We start from the raw sequence: 18,405 nt of genomic DNA on the forward strand, positions 1-18,405 counted from the left end.
GCACCTCACAGCAGAGTCCCAAAATATGTGAAGAAAATACTGATAGATTTGAAAGGAGAAATTGATGGTTCTACATTAATTGTAGGAGATTTTAATACACCACACTCAATAATGGATAGAACATTGTGCCAGTTTGAATGTGTTATGTCCCCGAAAACGCCATTATCTTTGATGCAATCTTGAGTGGGCAGACGTTTTAGTGTTGATTAGATTGTAATTCTGTGATCAAGTGTTTCCATGGAGAGGTGACCCACCCAACTGTAGGTGATAACTCTGATTAGATAATTTCCATGGAAATGTGGCCTCACCCATTCAGCGTGGGCCTTGATTAGTTTGCTAGAGCACTATATAAGCTCAGACAGAAGGAGCAAGCTTGCTACAGCCAAGAGGGACACTTTGAAGAATGCACAGAAGCTGAGAGAGGAGTTGCAGCTTACAGAGACATTTTGGAGACAGCCTTTGAAAGCAGACATTTGCTCTGGAGAAGCTAAGAGAGGACAAATGTCCCAAGAGCAACTGAGAGTGACATTTTGGAGAGAAGCTGCAGCCTAGAGAGGAACATCCTGGGAGAAAGCCATTTTGAAACCAGAACTCTGGAGCAGACGCCAGCCATGTGCCTTCCCAGCTAACAGAGGTTTTCTGGAAGCCATTGGCCATCCTCCAGTGAAGGGACCCAATTGTTGATGCCTTACCTTGGACACTTTATGGCCTTAAGACTATAACTTTATAACCAAATAAACCCCCTTTATAAAAGCCGATCCATTTCTGGTATTTTGCAAAAAGGCAGTATTAGCAAACCAGAACAGGCACCCACTGAGAAGACCAATAAGGAAGCATAAGACTTGAATGATAATTGAAGCCAACTAGACCTAACAGACATGCATAGAACACTTCACGCAACAAAAACAGAATACACATTTTTCTAAGTGCACATGGATCAATCTCTACGATAGACCATATGTTGGGTCACAAAACAAGTCCCAATAAATTAAAATATGTTGAAATCATACAATGTATATTCTCCAACAAAATGGAGTGAAGCTGGAAGTGAATAGCAGAGGAATAAATGGAAAATTCACAAATAAGTGGAAATTAAACAACATACCCTTAAACAATCAATGGTTTACAGAGGAAATCAGAACAAAATTAGGAAATACCTTGAGGTGAATGAAAATGAAAATATAACATACCAAAACTTATCAGATGCAGTGAGGGCTGTGCTGAGAGGGAAATTTATAGCTCTAAATTCTAACATTAAAAAGAAGAAAGACTTGAAATCAGATACCTAACCTCAAAACTGGAAGAAATTAAAAGAAAGATGAGTAAACTAAACCCAAATTGAGTAGAAAGAAGGAAATAACAAAGATTAGAGTGGATATATATGAAATAGAAAACAATAAAACAATAGAGAATCAACAATATTGAAAGTGGGTTCTTTGAAAAGATCAATAAAATTAACAAACTTTTAACTGGACAGACAAAGGAAAAAAGAGTCAGGATAAAATAATGAAAATCAGAAATGAAAAGGGGAACATTTCTACTGACCCTGCTGAAATTAAAAGGCTCATAAGAGGATACTATGAACAACTGTATGTCAATAAATTACATAACCTAGATGAAATGGACAACTACTCAGAGACCCAAAAACTACCTACATTGACTCAGAAGAAATAGATTTCAACAAACAAATTACTAGTAGAGATTGGGTCAGTAATCAAAAACCTCCCAACCAAGAAAAGACCAGTACCAGATGGCCAAATGATTTTTGAAAAGGTGGCAAAGACCATTCAATTGGGAAAGAACAGTCTCTTCAACAAATGCTGCTGGGGAAACTGGATGTCCATTTGCAAAAAAAAAACAGAGAATGCCTACCTCATACCTTATACAAAAATCAACTAAAAATGGATCAAAGACATTAAATACAAGAGCTAGAACTATTAAAGTCCTAAAAGAAAATGCAGAGAAACATCTTCAACATCTTGTGATAGGCAATGGTTTTTTGAACTTTACATCAAAGCACAAGCAACAAAAGAAAAAATAGATAAATGGGGCCTACTCAAAATTAAAATCTTTTGTTCCTCAAAGGACTTTACCATGAAAGTAAAATGACAATCCACACAATGTGAGAAAATATTTGGAAACCATATGTGCCAGTATGAATGTATTATGTCCCCCAAAATGCCATTATCATTGATGCAATCTTGTGTGGGCAGGAAATGTATTGGTGTTGATTGGGTTGGAGACTTTTGATTGGATGTTTCCATGGAGATATGATCACTCAACTGTGGGCAAGATCTTTCATTGGATAATTTCCATGGAGGTGTGGCCCCACCCATTCAGCATGGGCCTTGATTAGTTCACTGGAGCCCTATAAAAGCTCAGACAGAAGGAGCAAGCTTGCTACAGCCAAGAGGGACACTTTGAAGAATGCACAGGAGCTGAGAGAGGAGCTGCAGCTTACAGAGACATTTTGGAGACAGCCTTTGAAAGCAGACTTTTGCTCCAGAGAAGCTAAGAGAGGACAAATGCCCCAAGAGCAACTGAGAGTGACATTTTGGAGAGAAGCTGCAGCCTAGAGAGGAATGTCCTGGGAGAAAGCCATTTTGAAACCAGAACTCCGGAGCAGATGCCAGCCACATGCCTTCCCAGCTAACAGAGGTTTTCCAGATGCCATTGGCCATCCTCCAGAGAAGGTACCAGATTGTTGATGTCTTACCTTGGACACTTTATGGCCTTAAGACTGTAACTTTGTAACCAAATAAACCCCCTTTATAAAAGCCGATCCATTTCTGGTGTTTTGCAAAAAGGCAGCATTAGCAAACTGGAACACCATTTATCCGATAAAGATTAAATATCCAGAACATATAATGAAATCCTTCAACTTAACAACAAAAAGACATCCAATCCAATTTAAAAATGGGCAAAAGACTTGAATAGACATTGCTCTGAAGAAGATATACAAATGGCCAGAAAGCAATGAAAAGATGCTCAACATCATTAGCCATCAGGGAAATGCAAATGAAAACCTCAATGAGATACCATTTCATTATTTTAAAAGACAGAAAATAACAAGTGTTGGAGAGGATCCAGAGAAATGGGAACACTCATTCATTGCTGGTGGCAATGTAAAATGATGCAGCTGCTGTGAAAGACAGTTTGGTGGTTCCACAGAAATCTAAGTTTAGAACTATCATATGGCCTAGCAATCCCACTATTTGGTATATACCCAAAAGAATTGAAATCAGGGATTCAAACAGATATTTGTACACTGATGTTCATAATGGCATTATTCATAATTGCCAAAAGATGGAGGCAACCCAAATGTCCATCAACTGATAACTGGTTTAGACTTATGATTGAATATTATTCAATGATAAAGAAGAATAAGGCCTGATACATGCGACAACATGAATGAACTTCGAAGACATCATGTTGAATGAAAAAAGCCAGACACAAAAGGACAAATATTGTATGATCTCACTGATTTGATACATTTAGAATAAGAAAATTCATAGAGTCAGAATCTAGAATATAGCTTACCAGGGAACATAGTGGATAAAGGTATTGGGAAATTAAGGCTTAAAATATATAGGGTTCCTATTTGGAAGGATGGAAATATTTAGGTAATGCATGGTGGTGATTGTAGCAGAATATTTCAAATGTAATTAACAGCACTGAAATATATATCTGAATATTATTCAAAGGAGAAGTGTTATATTGTATATATGGTAATAGAATACAAATTTTTAAAAATCCATAAAACTATGCTACAGAAACAGGGAATCCTAACCTAAACCATGGACCTTAATTAATAGTACAATTATAAAAATGCGCTATCATCAATTGTAACAAATGTTCCACACCAATGCAAGGTGTTGGTGGAGGGGTGGAGGATGGGAATCCTGTAATTTATGCATGATTGTTCTGTGAAACCACAACTTCTCTGATAAAGAAAAAAATAAGAATTAAGGGAAACAACAAAATCTTCTTTTTCATCCCCATCTCCTACAAATCCTGAAGGATTAGCTGGAGCAGAGGGTACAGGACTCCAAAATTTTGTTGTGGAGCAATTGAAATTACAACAGCCAACTGCCCATTATTTCAGTTCAGCAGCATGCCTTTGAAACAGCTGAATGACTATACAAAAAATATATTTTGAATCTCAGCTCAATTCTAATAGGATGATTCAGGTTTTGCCAAGGAAAAGATAGTAAGTTTAAGCAGCATAACCCATAATAGTTTTCAGTGACTAAAACCTTCCATACTATTTTACCTTTATTAGAAAAATAATAAGCTGAAAAAGGGCAATATAAAACTTTTGCAAAAATACCACAAAAATGCAGATTATACACCTATTAGAAAAAGAATTAATCAAGGAAACAGAAAAAAATAGGCAAAACTGGTTTCACTATTATAGAATTTTTTAAATGAATCATCTGATATAAAAAATAAAAAAAGAATTCAATAATTAAGATATTAAGACAATGAACTAGATTTTTAAAAGAAACTTGTTTTTATTTCCTAGACTGCTTAAAGCAGAAACCATGAAATGGGTTGGCTTAAACAATGGGAATTTATTAGCTTATGGTTTGAGGCCAAGAAAATGTCCAAATCAAGGCATCATTGAGGTGAAGCTTTCTTCCCAAGACCAGCTGCCAAAGATCCTTGGCTCCTCTGCAACATGGCAAGGCATGTGGCGGTGTCTGCTCATCCCTCCCTTCTCTTCCAGGTTTCATTACTTTCAACTTCTTGCTTCCATGGCTATGTCTCTATTCCTTCCATTTATAAAGGACTCCAGTAAAAGGATTAGGTCCCATCCTGAATGAGGTGGGTCACCCCTTATCTGAAGTAGCCTCATCAAAAGATCCTACTTACAATGGGCCCATGCCCACAGGAATGGATTAGATTTAAGAACATGTTTTTCTGGGGTACATACAGCTTCAAACCACCATAAAGCTGGTAGGGTTAAGGAAAGAAATTGAAAAGAAAAATAAAATTATTAGAGAATGATAATCAAATTACAAATCAACAATATACAAAAAAGGTAATAAATCATTGACAAGTGAATTTATCCCAGGAATGCAAGGTTGGCTTAACATTAGAAAACTGATTAAGAGATCGAGGGATTTAAAAACATACATTTTCAATAGATGTAGAAAACTGCATATTAACATTCAATATCCATTCAGGGTGAAATCTCTAAGCCAAGGGTTATAAATCATAAAATTAGTAGGGAACTTAATGTGATATTAAAATAAAACCCTATAGCAAACATTATAATAAATGGTAAAATATTAAATCACTTCCTATAATATCAAGAACAAGACAAAGATGCATGCTATTGCTTCTATTTAGCATTGTACTAGAGATCATAGTCAGCACAATAAAATGAGGAAAAAAAATTGATATCATAAGGTTTGGAAAAGAATTAACAGTATTTGCAAATGGAAGACTTTTTTTGAAAAACAAAAAAATGACCTATAACTTATAGGAATTAGTAAGTGAGATTAGCAACACAATGCCTATAAGATCAATAAATAAAACGTTAAAAAAATATATTTGTATCTAGGAATAAAGATAAAAAAAATTATGGAAGATTATAACAAAAGCTATAACCAGTAAATTGAGACATACAGTGCTCATGGATCAGATGACTCAAAAAAATGTTAATTTACCTAATGCATTAGGTAAAACAAAAAAAAACTTCAACTGTTAGGGAAATCACAGACATCTGTTAAGTGGCCATCACCCACACATCACCTACCCCCACCTCCTTCTCTGGGGAAGTCACAAATACACACCAGCTTCCGGCCTTCCTCTACCCCCACCTCCTTTTCTGTTGTGTGCCATTCCTCTTCCTGGGGGAGATGTTAAGTCTAACGAAAAGGCCCAGCTATACCTTAAACCCAAAACTGAAATCAGGAATAAGCAACCCCAGATGCTTATTAGAACAGGAATTCTCAGTGGCAGGGCCTTCTCCCCTTGAGGTAGATAAAAACCACACTCAGACAGTGTTCCAGCTTGCTAATGCTGCCTTTTCGCAAAACACCAGAAATGGATCGGCTTTTATAAAGGGGGGCTATTTGGTTACAAAGTTACAGTCTTAAGGCCATAAAGTGTCCAAGGTAAGTCATCAACAATCAGTACCTTCACTGGAGGATGGCCAATGGCATCCAGAAAACCTCTGTTAGCTGAGAAGGCACATGACTGGTGACTGCTCCAGAGTTCTGATTTCAAAATGGCTTTCTCCCAGGACATTTCTCTCTAGGCTGCAGCTCCTCAAAAATGTCACTCTTAGTTGCTCTTGGGGCATTTGTCCTCTCTTAGCTTCTCTGGAGCAAAAGTCTGCTTTCAAAGGCTGTCTCCAAAATGTTGCTCTGTAAGCTGCAGCTCCTCTCTCAGCTCCTGTGCATTCTTCAAAGTGTCCCTCTTGGCTGTAGCAAGCTTGCTCCTTCTGTATGAGCTTATATAGTGCTCTAGCAAACTAATCAAGGCCCACACTGAATGGGTGAGGCCACATCTCCATGGAAATTATCTAATCAGAGTTATCACCTACAGTTGGGTGGGTCACATCTCCATGGAAACACCCAATCAAAGAATTACAATCTAATCAACACTAATACCTCTGCCCACACAAGATTGCATCAAAGATAATGGCGTTTTGGGGGACATAATACATTCAAACTGGCACAGACAGTATAAATTGGTTTCTCTTCCCTGACTCAAAGTGGGCATGAAGAGCTGCCATTTATCGATCCCAACCCAGAGCAGTTTACAGCCACCCCAGGAGACTGGCCATGATGGGATGTCTTCCTCTGCTCCTTTGACTCTTTGTGCTGTGTAAGTGACAAGGAAATTATCTGCCCTTTCTGGACTCTAGTCTGTAAAAGTAATAAAGGGATCATTTGCTGAAAGTTTCTGTTGTGCCCTGAACCTGTGTTCCTATGATACACCATTGTAGAAACTCATCCCCGCTCCCTTCCATTTTATTATAAAGAGTCCACTAGGCTGAGGCAGTGTTGGGAAATAAGCCCAAATGACTGAAGTTGCAGCTGAGAATAACTGATCCTTCAGTTGAGAATGTTTGGGATATTTTCATTTTACCAATAAATAGTTCATTATATTTTAGCTATAAATTTTTCAGCCACAATAACTATGTGGAATACAAAGGAAAGAGGGGAAAAAGAAACCTGCTATATCTAAAACAAGAGTTTGATAAAGTGATTCAAAAAATGATTAATTTGAAAGAATCTTTATTAGAAGTAACAAAGTATTTGGAATTGTTTATTTCAGTTGTTTGCAACTGTTCTCTTTTAATACATATACGTCACATCATTATTTAATTATTTTAATAAAATGTTACACACTCACTTGAATTACTATACCAAATGGATATTTGTTATAATTTATAGGTTAGTGAAATAGTATAATGCTTTCTAATTTATTAATTCAACTCTTTATCTAGAAATGGTAAAATATTTATATTGCTTTGCTTATGAAATTTACCCTTTCTTAAGACACATAAAATAGTTTATACATTTTCCCTATATTTTTGGCAATTACCTCTATACTCATAGTTAACAATGACTTAAGGAAAGAGTTAAGGAACTTTAATTTTATTTTTATTCTTGAATAATGGAAAAAATTTATAATGCATAATATCATTGGCATGGTCAGAATTTATCATATTATCTGATGGTTATGAATATGGGTTTATATGTTTGTTGAGAGTCAAAACCCATGTTCTATATTTCTGAGGAGATTTTAATTTTCATTAACGATGTTAACTGTTCCAATATTTTAATTATTGAAAAACTTGTAAAATAACATCTGTAAAACTAGCCAAGCAGATTTTATGTATTCCCTATATATTTAATTCCTAACTACTTGTTGCTGAAAACTATTCTTTTTCAAATAATCTTTGAACTTAGTGGATGTTTTGTGTATTATAGCTAAGGCCTGAGCAGCATGGACTAAAAGTGTCTTATTGTAACACCAACAGTCTCTGCAGTGTTCAGGGTTTGTTAATATTGCATGAAATTCTCTAACATGAATAGAAAATGTGTAATTCTGGGTAGATACTTCACTTTTGAAGGCAGGTGTAAATCTTCTCTTACTGGAATGAAAAAGAGACTTACCTGTTACCTGTAGCGTGTCTCACATTTCACCCCTACTAAAGTCCTCTCCCATTGTTAATCCCTTTATAACACATAAGGTAATACAAAGTATTCTGTGGTTTCGTGTGCTGTACAAAGGGCCTCATAATTTGTATTTGGGCAGACTTATTTTCATTTTTCTGTAGACCTGTGTTTTGGGGTGCTATCTCCTAGGGAATTTTGAAAAACAGCACAAATGTGAAATGAGAGCTTGAGATTTCATATGAATTTGAGATTTTATATGAATTATTTCTAACAAATGTTTGGCAGACGAACATTTATATATGTGGGTTAAGAGGCATCATGAAAAAAAAACAGCTATGCTAGAAAACTCTTAGTCTCTAATCCACTGGTAAAATATAGAAGTATTTAGACTTTTAGCAACTCACTTCACAGCTTTACAGATCAACGCTTGCACAATTTAGGGTTTGAAAATAAGGCATTCCTCCTGCAAGTTCCTCTTTTTATCATGTAAATTTTCAACCAAAATAAGTCTACTTATGCAATTCCCTAAATTTCTTTTCAATTCCTCTCCCTACCTCAACCAATGCTTGATTACCCAATAGGCAAATTAGGTATATGCTAGGATACCACTACACCAACAGCATTCAAAAACTGTTTCTGAAAGAGCGTGATAAAGAGATGGGAGAGGTCCCATCTCCCAAAGCAGTAAAGCAGAATTGGCAAAGTTACAATCTTGATGGAATTCCTTCTTTTAAGATTAACATTGTTTATTTTTAACTATTTATGAGGGTGGGGCACCATACTCTTTTCACAATTTAGGGTCTCTAATTGTTGTCTTACTGTTTTAATGTCTTGTTATAGAAAATTTCAAGCAGATACCAAAATACAGAGAACAGTATAATGAACTGCCATGCACCCATTGCCCAACTTCAACAATCAATAACTCTTGGTAATTGTTTCATCTATATTTCTATTCACTCTCACTCCCCATCCACCATTGTTTTGAAGCAAATCTCAGACATATCATTTGTAACAATTTAATTATCTCTAAAATAGATCTTATTTGAAAAATTCAAATCTTCAGAAAAATTTTAATAATAGTACAATGAAAATTTGTACTTCTTTACCAAGATTACCAATTGCTAACTTTTTTTGCTACATTTGCTTTATGATTTTCTATATATCTTTTACACATAAATATACATTTATGTATATGTAAGCATATTTCAATTTTTTTTCCTGAATCATGTAACAGTAAGTTTAAGTTGCAGATATCAGGCTCCTTCACCCTGAAATATTCCAGCAAGCATCTCTTAAGAATTAGGATATTGGGATAGATTGAATTATGTACCCTATGAAAAAAAAAAAAAAAACATGTTCTTAAACTTAACCCCATTCCTGTGGGTGTGAATCCATTGTAAATAGGACCTTTTGAAGATGTTATTTTTAGTTAAGATGTGGCCAACTGAATCAGGATGGGTCTTAATCCTATTCCTGGAGGCCTTATAAAAATAGAAAGTCATTGGAGGAGTGGGAAGCTGGAAGTTAACAGAACCCAGAAGAGAAAGGAGAAGACATTGCCACGTGACGGGAAAGCCAAGAAACCCAAGGATTGCTAGCCAATCAAAATGCACTGATCCCAGTAGGAAGCAAGCTTTATAGTCCCTGAAACTGTAAGCCAATAAATTTCTGTTGGCAAGCCAACCAATTGTGTGGTATTTGTCACAGCAGCTAGGAAATGAAGACAGATACTCTCTTACATACCATATTACAATGATCAAATTCAGGAAATTTAGCATTGATACCATTCTATTGTCTAATAAATAGCCCATGTTCAAATTTCTCCAGTGGTCTTAATGATACTCTTTATAGTAATTTTTTTTCAACCCAGGATCCAATCCAGGATTGCATTTTGCCATCATATCTTTTTAATCTTCTTTAATCTGAAACAATTTCTTGATCTTTGTCTTTCACAATATTGATATTTTTGAACAGTATCAGATCAATTATATTGTAAAATATCCCTCAATTGTTTTAATATAGACCTGATATCAACCATCTCCACTCCTATTTGCAAGGCTTTTGACTTCTTTGAGGTTTGTGGATGTCATAGAAAAAGGTGGAAGTGTCTGCACTTAGAATCTCTCTTCAATCTAAGATAAATTAAATTGTGTTTGGATTTGTGGGGAACAGAAGGGCAATGTGGAGAAGGCAGTAGGAGTGGACACAAACACAAACATTTTTGCTACAAGCTTTTCAAATGCTTCTTTCTAGCTTTTTCTATTTTTAGAACTTCACTTGACAAGTACTCCATGTAGAACACTTTAAAAGAGCATGTGTATCTGATGAGATTTGGCGAGCAAGCTGGGACCATTGCTGTAATGTACCTGTCTTGGCCTCTTAAATCATCTTCCCACTGCAATTAGAGGAAACTGTTAAAAAACACAACTCAGACTATGCTATCCCCCTGCTGAAAAATCACCAATAAGATAAAGTTCAAACTCCATAGGATGATTCAAAAAGTCTTCCATGACCTGATGTATCCTAGCTACCTCTCCAGTTGCTCACATACCTATCTGAACTTCCCAGATAAGAATATGCATGTGCCCAGTTGTCCTAGTTGCTAATGCTGCAGAATGCAAAACACCAGAGATGGACAGGACTTTATAAAACGGGGGTTTATTTCACTACACAGTTACAGTCTTAAGGCCACAAAGCATCCAAAGTAACACCTCAGCAATCGGGTACCTTCACCGGAGGACGGCCAGTGGTGTCTGGAAAACCTCTGTTAGCTAGGAAGGCAGCTGGCGTCTGCTCCAAAGCTCCGGCCTCAAAACGGCTTTCTCCCAGGATGTTCCTTTCTAGCAAGCTTGCTTCTCTTCAAAACATCACTCCCAGCTGCACTCTCTTAGTTTCCTCTCTCTGAGTCAGCTCATTTATATAGCTCCACCGATCAAGGCCCACCCCGAATGGGTGGGGCCACGCCTCCATGGGAACATCTCATCAAAATTATCACCGACAGCTGGGTGGGGCACACTCCAAGCAAATCCAACCAGCACCAAAAACGTCTGCCCCACACAAGACCACAAAGATAATGGCATTTGGGGGACACAATACATTCAAACTGGCACATTCCACCCCCTGGCACCCAAAATGACATTATCTTTCCAAATACACAAAATACATTCATTTCATCACAGTATCACAAAAACTTAAATCATTTCAGTAACAAAAGTTAAGTACAAAATCCCATCAAAATCAATTTTGGCATGGTCAGTCCCAAGGCACAATCTTTCTTTAGCTGTGGATCTGTGAACTTAGAACAAGTTATGTGCTTCTAGTATACAAAGGAAGAACATTCATAGGATAAACATTTCCATTGCCATAAGGAGAAACAGTAAGGAAAACAGGGTTAACAGGACCAAAACAGTTCCTAAAACCTGCAGGACAAACTCCATTAGATTTCAAAGTCTGAGAGTCATTTACAGAACAATGTTGCATCCTTGGGGCTTGAGAGAGTGGGAACCTAACCCTTCCCAAGGGCCTTTTTGGCAGCTGTTTCCTCTCCAAATGCTTGGGTGAGTGCTCCAACATTTCCATACATTGGGGAGACCACCTTCTCGGCTCCACCCTCCTCAAACCTCGGGGCAGCTCCCGGATTCCCTTCCATCTCCGGGGCACACGCTCAACCCCTTCAGAACAGTGGGGTGACAGCCAGGCTCTCCTCAATTCCCTGGAAATGTGCTCCACCCTCTTTGGGACCTGAGGTGGCAAAACTCTTCCAGAGCATCGAGGCAGAAAGCCCGCCCTCGACCTCCAGGGCAAACTCACCCTTTCCATGCATGTGGGCTGCTCTGCTCTCCCAGCCCGAGACCTCCTGACTCCAGACCTCAACCTCCATGGCTCTGTCTTTGAAGAGATTTTTCCTTTAATTTTTTCCTTGTCTGTCTCCTCCAGTCCAGACTGGCAATGGCTCTGTCTATAAAGATCTCACAAAAATTCTGTTGGCTTTGCATGAAGCATGCAGGGGTCAAAGCCATCAGACAATAGGACTTTCCACAAATCCTTTCTGCTTAACTCCTTTTCCAATCTTGGTTTGTACTGAAATGGCGGCTGGGTTCCATGTTTGGTTCCATCCTCACGTTGGGCTGTAGCTTCTGGGATTCCACCCCCTGGAAGCCTGTAATTTTCCAAGCCATCAGCTTCTGGTTTCTTTGAACCCAAGAGTTCAGTTCTAAGTTTATCTCTCTCTGCTCGCATTTTACTATAAGCTGCAAGGAGAAGCCAGGATACGTCCTCCACACGTAGTCTGGAGATCTCCTCAGCTAAGTATTCCAGGTTGTTGCTTCCAGATTCTTCCTTCCATCTGACACCAGGACTCAATTTTGCCAAATTCTCTGCCACTTTAAAACAAGGATCGCCTTTCTTCCAGTTTGCAACAACACATTCATCATTTCTGCTCAAGTCCTCATCAGAAGTATCTTTAGAGTCCATATTTCCACAAACAGTCTCTTTAAAGCAGTTTTGGCCTTTTCTATCAAGCTCCTCACAACTCTTCCAGAAACCCCCCCTTATCCATTTAAAAAGCCGTTCCAACATGTTTGGTATTTGCAAACTCAGCAGCAAAAGCACCCCACTTCTGGTACCAAAATCTGTCCTAGTTTGCTAATGCTGCAGAATGCAAAACACCAGAGATGGACAGGACTTTATAAAACGGGGGTTTATTTCACTACACAGTTACAGTCTTAAGGCCACAAAGCATCCAAAGTAACACCTCAGCAATTGGGTACCTTCACCGGAGGACGGCCAGTGGTGTCTGGAAAACCTCTGTTAGCTAGGAAGGCAGCTGGCGTCTGCTCCAAAGCTCCGGCCTCAAAACGGCTTTCTCCCAGGACGTTCCTTTCTAGCAAGCTTGCTTCTCTTCAAAACATCACTCCCAGCTGCACTCTCTTAGTTTCCTCTCTCTGAGTCAGCTCATTTATATAGCTCCACCGATCAAGGCCCACCCCGAATGGGTGGGGCCACGCCTCCATGGGAACATCTCATCAAAATTATCACCAACAGCTGGGTGGGGCACACTCCAAGCAAATCCAACCAGCACCAAAAACGTCTGCCCCACACAAGACCACAAAGATAATGGCATTTGGGGGACACAATACATTCAAACTGGCACACCAGTGGTGTGGAACAGTGGGCCAGAGGGATCAGTATAGTGTAGTATCCTAGAGCTTCACCTTTACACAGTGGTAAGTAATTGTGGAAGACTCTATTTCCCAAAGATGGTCACCAGAATATATCCAACCCCACACATTTTTAAATGTGAAGTTGGCAATTCTCCCATCAAAGTATAGGCTCTATGTTCTCTTCTCTTGAAGGAAGGAAGTGTGTATGTGATAATGCCTGCATCAATGAGAAATGTCATACCTAGAAATTTGGTAAGTCCCATCATGATTCTAGACCACTAGTTTTCAATGTGGGATTCACACACCCCAGGGGATCTTCGAGGTCATCACTAACATATGAGAAGAAAATATTAAAATTTGGAACTTCCTTTCATATTTGGTTTTTATTTTCATACATCTTTAATTTATATTTTATATGCTTTAAAGTATATGTAACTATGCTATTAAATATGGTAGCTACTAGCCACATGTGGCTATTGAGCACTCAAAATGTGGCTAGTCAGAAATGAGATGCTGAGTGTTTAAAATACACACTGGATTTCAAAGACCTAGTATAAAAAGTGTAAAATTTATCTCCTTAATAACTGTTATCCTGATGTCATGTTAAAATGATAGTATTTGGGGGTACTGGTTTAAATAAAGCATTAAAATTAATTCTACCTGTTTCTTTTTACTTTTTCTAATTTGGCTATCAGAAAATTAAAAATTATATATGTGGCTCTCATTTGTGGCTCATGCTATATTTCTATTGGATAATGCTGATATACAATATAGTTTTACTGTAATACAGTATGCAATTTTTAAATTAATAAACAGACAAATCTGTATTGAGGGGACATATGCTTACACATTTTTTAAAATGATAAGAGTAGGCAATTAGAAATATTTGGAAAAGAGTGATCTAGAAAGCCATTTGGAAACCCATTTAAAATAATGTAGGACAAAAGATATCAAAAGAGAAGAAGCACAAATAGTAACAGACAGTCAAGACTACTTGACTTTAGTGATAATGGTCCAAAGTACTTCTCCATATTTCCCCTTTCTTCCTCACATTAAGCCCTCCCAAAATATTCATTATTCTCCAAACGAATACTCCACTCCTAGGAGGGCCCAGTCTGCACTGCTCTCTGTTCTATAGTTTGCTCTGTAATTTGCTATACTGGCAAAGTTGCTAGCATGGGTCTTTCCACTAAAAAACTACCTTATTCAAGCACTGCTCTCTCAAGTGGCCTAGGGTCAGGACAGGCTACATATTAGTGGGGCCACAAGTAAAATAAAAATTTGAGGCCCGGTGTTCAAAAATTATTAAGAATTTCAAGCAAGTGACCCCAGAGCATTAAAACAAGTACAGAGTCCTCCTGAGCCTGAGGCCTTATACAACTATACAGATAGCATGCCCATGAAGCTGACCCTGCCTCAGGTCACGTACCTTCTCTGAGCCTCCAGGTATTCTTGGTCCTCTCATACACCTAGATAAATTCTGTAAAGTGCGGAGAACTCCCCATCCTGATTTAGCAGGGTGATTATAGGTCATTATAATTATAGTTCCTTAAATAAAGGCTCTGCTCTTTCATTAAACTGCTAAAACCATATGGAGTTTTTTTTTTGTTTTTTTGTTTTTTTGGTTTTTTTGAGTCTTCTCTTGAGTCTCTTGGACAATCTCTGGATGGAACATTCCTGGTCACACCAAAGAGGAAGTTTTCAGGGATACATTTCATTCCCTTAGCATTCTCCTCAATATTAAATTTAAATTAGAATGTTTTTCATATTGAGTTATTTTGATGATAATTATTTCTTCATACACTATAAGGTCTAAATGACCTAATGAATGTTCAAAGAAATGTGGAGGGCTGTCATTGTCACTGTTTCATTAAAATATAAGAAATACTAACAAATCTAAGTATCTTATTACCCTATGAAATTTTCAGTCAATTTAAAATATAATTATGCCAGAAAGCTGCTTAAGGTTGATATAAAGAATGTGTTACCATCTCTCTTGAATGAAAAAAAGTGAGTTTTTATTATCAGATTACAAAGAATTGGCCCCAATTAATTTTATACAAAGAAATCAGAATATTGATTTCACTACAATAAGTATTGCTCATTTCTGTTCACAAACTGTCTTCCAGAAAGTGTGGCTTCTGAAAGTAGAGGAAGTTGAAAACTGTGCCCTTTATTGTGGAAGAGAATAGCAGTTAGTACACGGAATAGGCACAGATAATGGAAGTATGAACAAAGAAAAATGAAACAATTCAAAGATATTGGGAAGGCACCATCTCACTGAACTGACAGCTGCCACAAATCCCATGACCCAATTTAATTCCACTGACATATAGTTTACTTTTAACTAACATATGTCCCATACAATGCTTGCATTCATTTTAAATGTAATTGGGTTTAAGTTGAAAATGAAATAAAATGCAAACTTTTAAATCAAAGTGAATGGATAGGTGTCAAATTGATACTTGAAAAACAACAAAGTATAGTATTAGACAATCTTCAGGACGCTATCTTGTATTCTTAAAATAAAGCATTTATATAGCCAACTCAAAACTTCTAACATTATGTATAGTCAGTCAAATACCAAAAGAGTAGAGTCTACTATTACAGAGACCTAGCAATTCAGTCAGTGTCAAAATGTATTTGCCTGTGGTCAGCATCCTTCTACCCAGGCATATAGAAAATACATTAGTGGAGACCTCTTTAATCATATTGTAATGTAAACATATCAGTAAATGCCCAAGGGAAGTGTACCTTTACTATTACTATCCACTTACTGAGTGTCTATTAAAAGAAAGACATTTGTTTCATGTCTGAAAAATAATCATAATGCCTTCTCTAACTCACCAACTCATGAAATTCAAATGAGAATGAATAAGTAATAACTTTAAAATTTGCAAATCTGTGTGCAAAAATGTCATATTTATATATATCTAATACCCTCAGGACTGCTTTAGTTCTAGGGCTCGCCTGGAGTCTCTTCTCTAGCAATTGCTTCCTCCTTATATTTGAGGTATTATTTTTTAACCATGCCACTCTGTCTTCCAACTGCTACCATAGCGTTATTCCCCACACTGTGAATAAGCAAGTGTTGAATATGATGTCCATCTCAAACATAACACAAAGCAATTCAAATTTTGTGGTGCTTTTTTTAAAAATTCTGCTTTATTTTGAAATAATTGCAAATTTATAGGACAATAGCCAAATATAATAAAAATCCAATGCAGAGAATTCCAACATACTCCTGAGCAGGATACCCATTCCCACCAATATTGAATGATTTCTCACATTTGCTGTATCATTCTTTCTGTTCATCAATCAAGCTATCTATTATCTAAACATTTGGGAGAAGGTTGTAGACATCATGCTTCCTGAAAATTAATACTTCCATGTACATTTCCTAAAAACAAAGACATTCACTTACATAACCACCTTAAGTACAGTTACCAAATTCAAGAAATTTAACATGGATATAAAACTTTTCATATGTCCCAATAATGTCCTTTTTGGCATATTCTTCTCCATTATTAGATTCAATCCAGGATCATGTATTGTCTTTAAGTTGTTATTTCTCTATAATCTCTCTCTTTTAAAATTTTTTTAAATTAGAGAAGCTGCAGGTCTACAGAAAAATCATGTAGAAAATACAGTGATCCCATATATCACCCCTCCTTTATTAACACCTTGGACACTTTATGGTCTTAAGACTGTAACTGTGTAACCAATAAACCCCCTTTATAAAAGCCAGTCCATTTCTGGTGTTTTGCATTCTGGCAGCATTAGCAAACTAGAACACCATCCTATCATTAACACCTTGTACTAACACTTTGTACTTAATAGTACAAATATAAGTACAAAATTCTTATATTTGTACTATTCACCACAAAAATAATCCACCACAGGGTTCATTATGTTATACAGTCCCATGTTTTATCTTCTAACTTTCATTCTAGTAATATACATGACCTAAAATTACTCCATTCATCCACATTCACACACAAAATTCAGTGCTCTTAATTATACTGACAGTAATGTGCTGCCATCACCTCTATCCATTTCCATTTACAATCAACATAAATAGAAATTCTGCATGAATTAAGCATCAGCTCCCCATTCTCTACCCCCATTCAATCTCCTGGTAACCAGTATTCTAGATTCTAACTTTATGAATTTGCTTATTATACTTAGTTCACATTAGAGAGTTCATACAATATTTCTCCTTTTGTGTCTGGCTTATTTCACTCAATATAATGTCCTGCAGGTTCATCCATGTTGTCACATACATCAGGATATCATTCCTTCTTACTGCTGAATAATATTTCAGCATATGCATATACCACATTTTGCTTATCCATTCATCAGATGATGGAAACTTGGGTTGCTTCCATCTTTTGTCAATTGTGAATAATGCCACTATGAACATCAGTGTGCAAATGTCTGTTCACATCCCTGCTATCAGTTCTTCTGAGTATATACCTAGTAGCAGGATTGCCAGATCATAGGGCAATTCCATACTTAGCTTCCTGAGGAAATGACAAACTGTCCTCCACAATGGCTGCATCATTTTATGTTCCTACCATCAGGGAATGAGTGTTCCTCTTTCTCCACATCCTCTCCAACACTTAAACTTTCTGTTTTTTTAAAATAGTGGCCATTCTAGTAGGTGTGAAATGATATCTCATTGTGGTTTTGATTCGCATTTCCCTAATAGCTAGTGATGTTGAACATATTTTCATGTGCCTTTTGGCCATTTGTATTCCTCTTTGGAAAAATGTCTATTCAAATCTTTGCCCATTTTTAAATTGGGTTGTCTGTCTTTTATTGTGGAATTGTAGGATTTCTTTATATATCCTGGATGTTAAATGCTTATCAGATATGTGGTATCCAAACATTGTCTCCCATTGCATACGGTACCCTTTGAATTTCTTGACAAAGTCCTTTGAAGCTCAGAAGTTTTTAATTTTGAGGAAATTCCATTTATCTATTTTTGTTGTTGTTGCTTGTGCTTTTGGTGTAAAGACCAAAAAACCATTGCCTACCACAAGATCTTGAAAATGCTTCCCTACATTTTCTTCTAGGAGTTTTATAGTCCTGGTTCTTAT

This window comes from Choloepus didactylus, chromosome X (genome assembly GCF_015220235.1).
Source record: "Choloepus didactylus isolate mChoDid1 chromosome X, mChoDid1.pri, whole genome shotgun sequence".
NCBI lineage: Eukaryota > Metazoa > Chordata > Mammalia > Pilosa > Megalonychidae > Choloepus > Choloepus didactylus.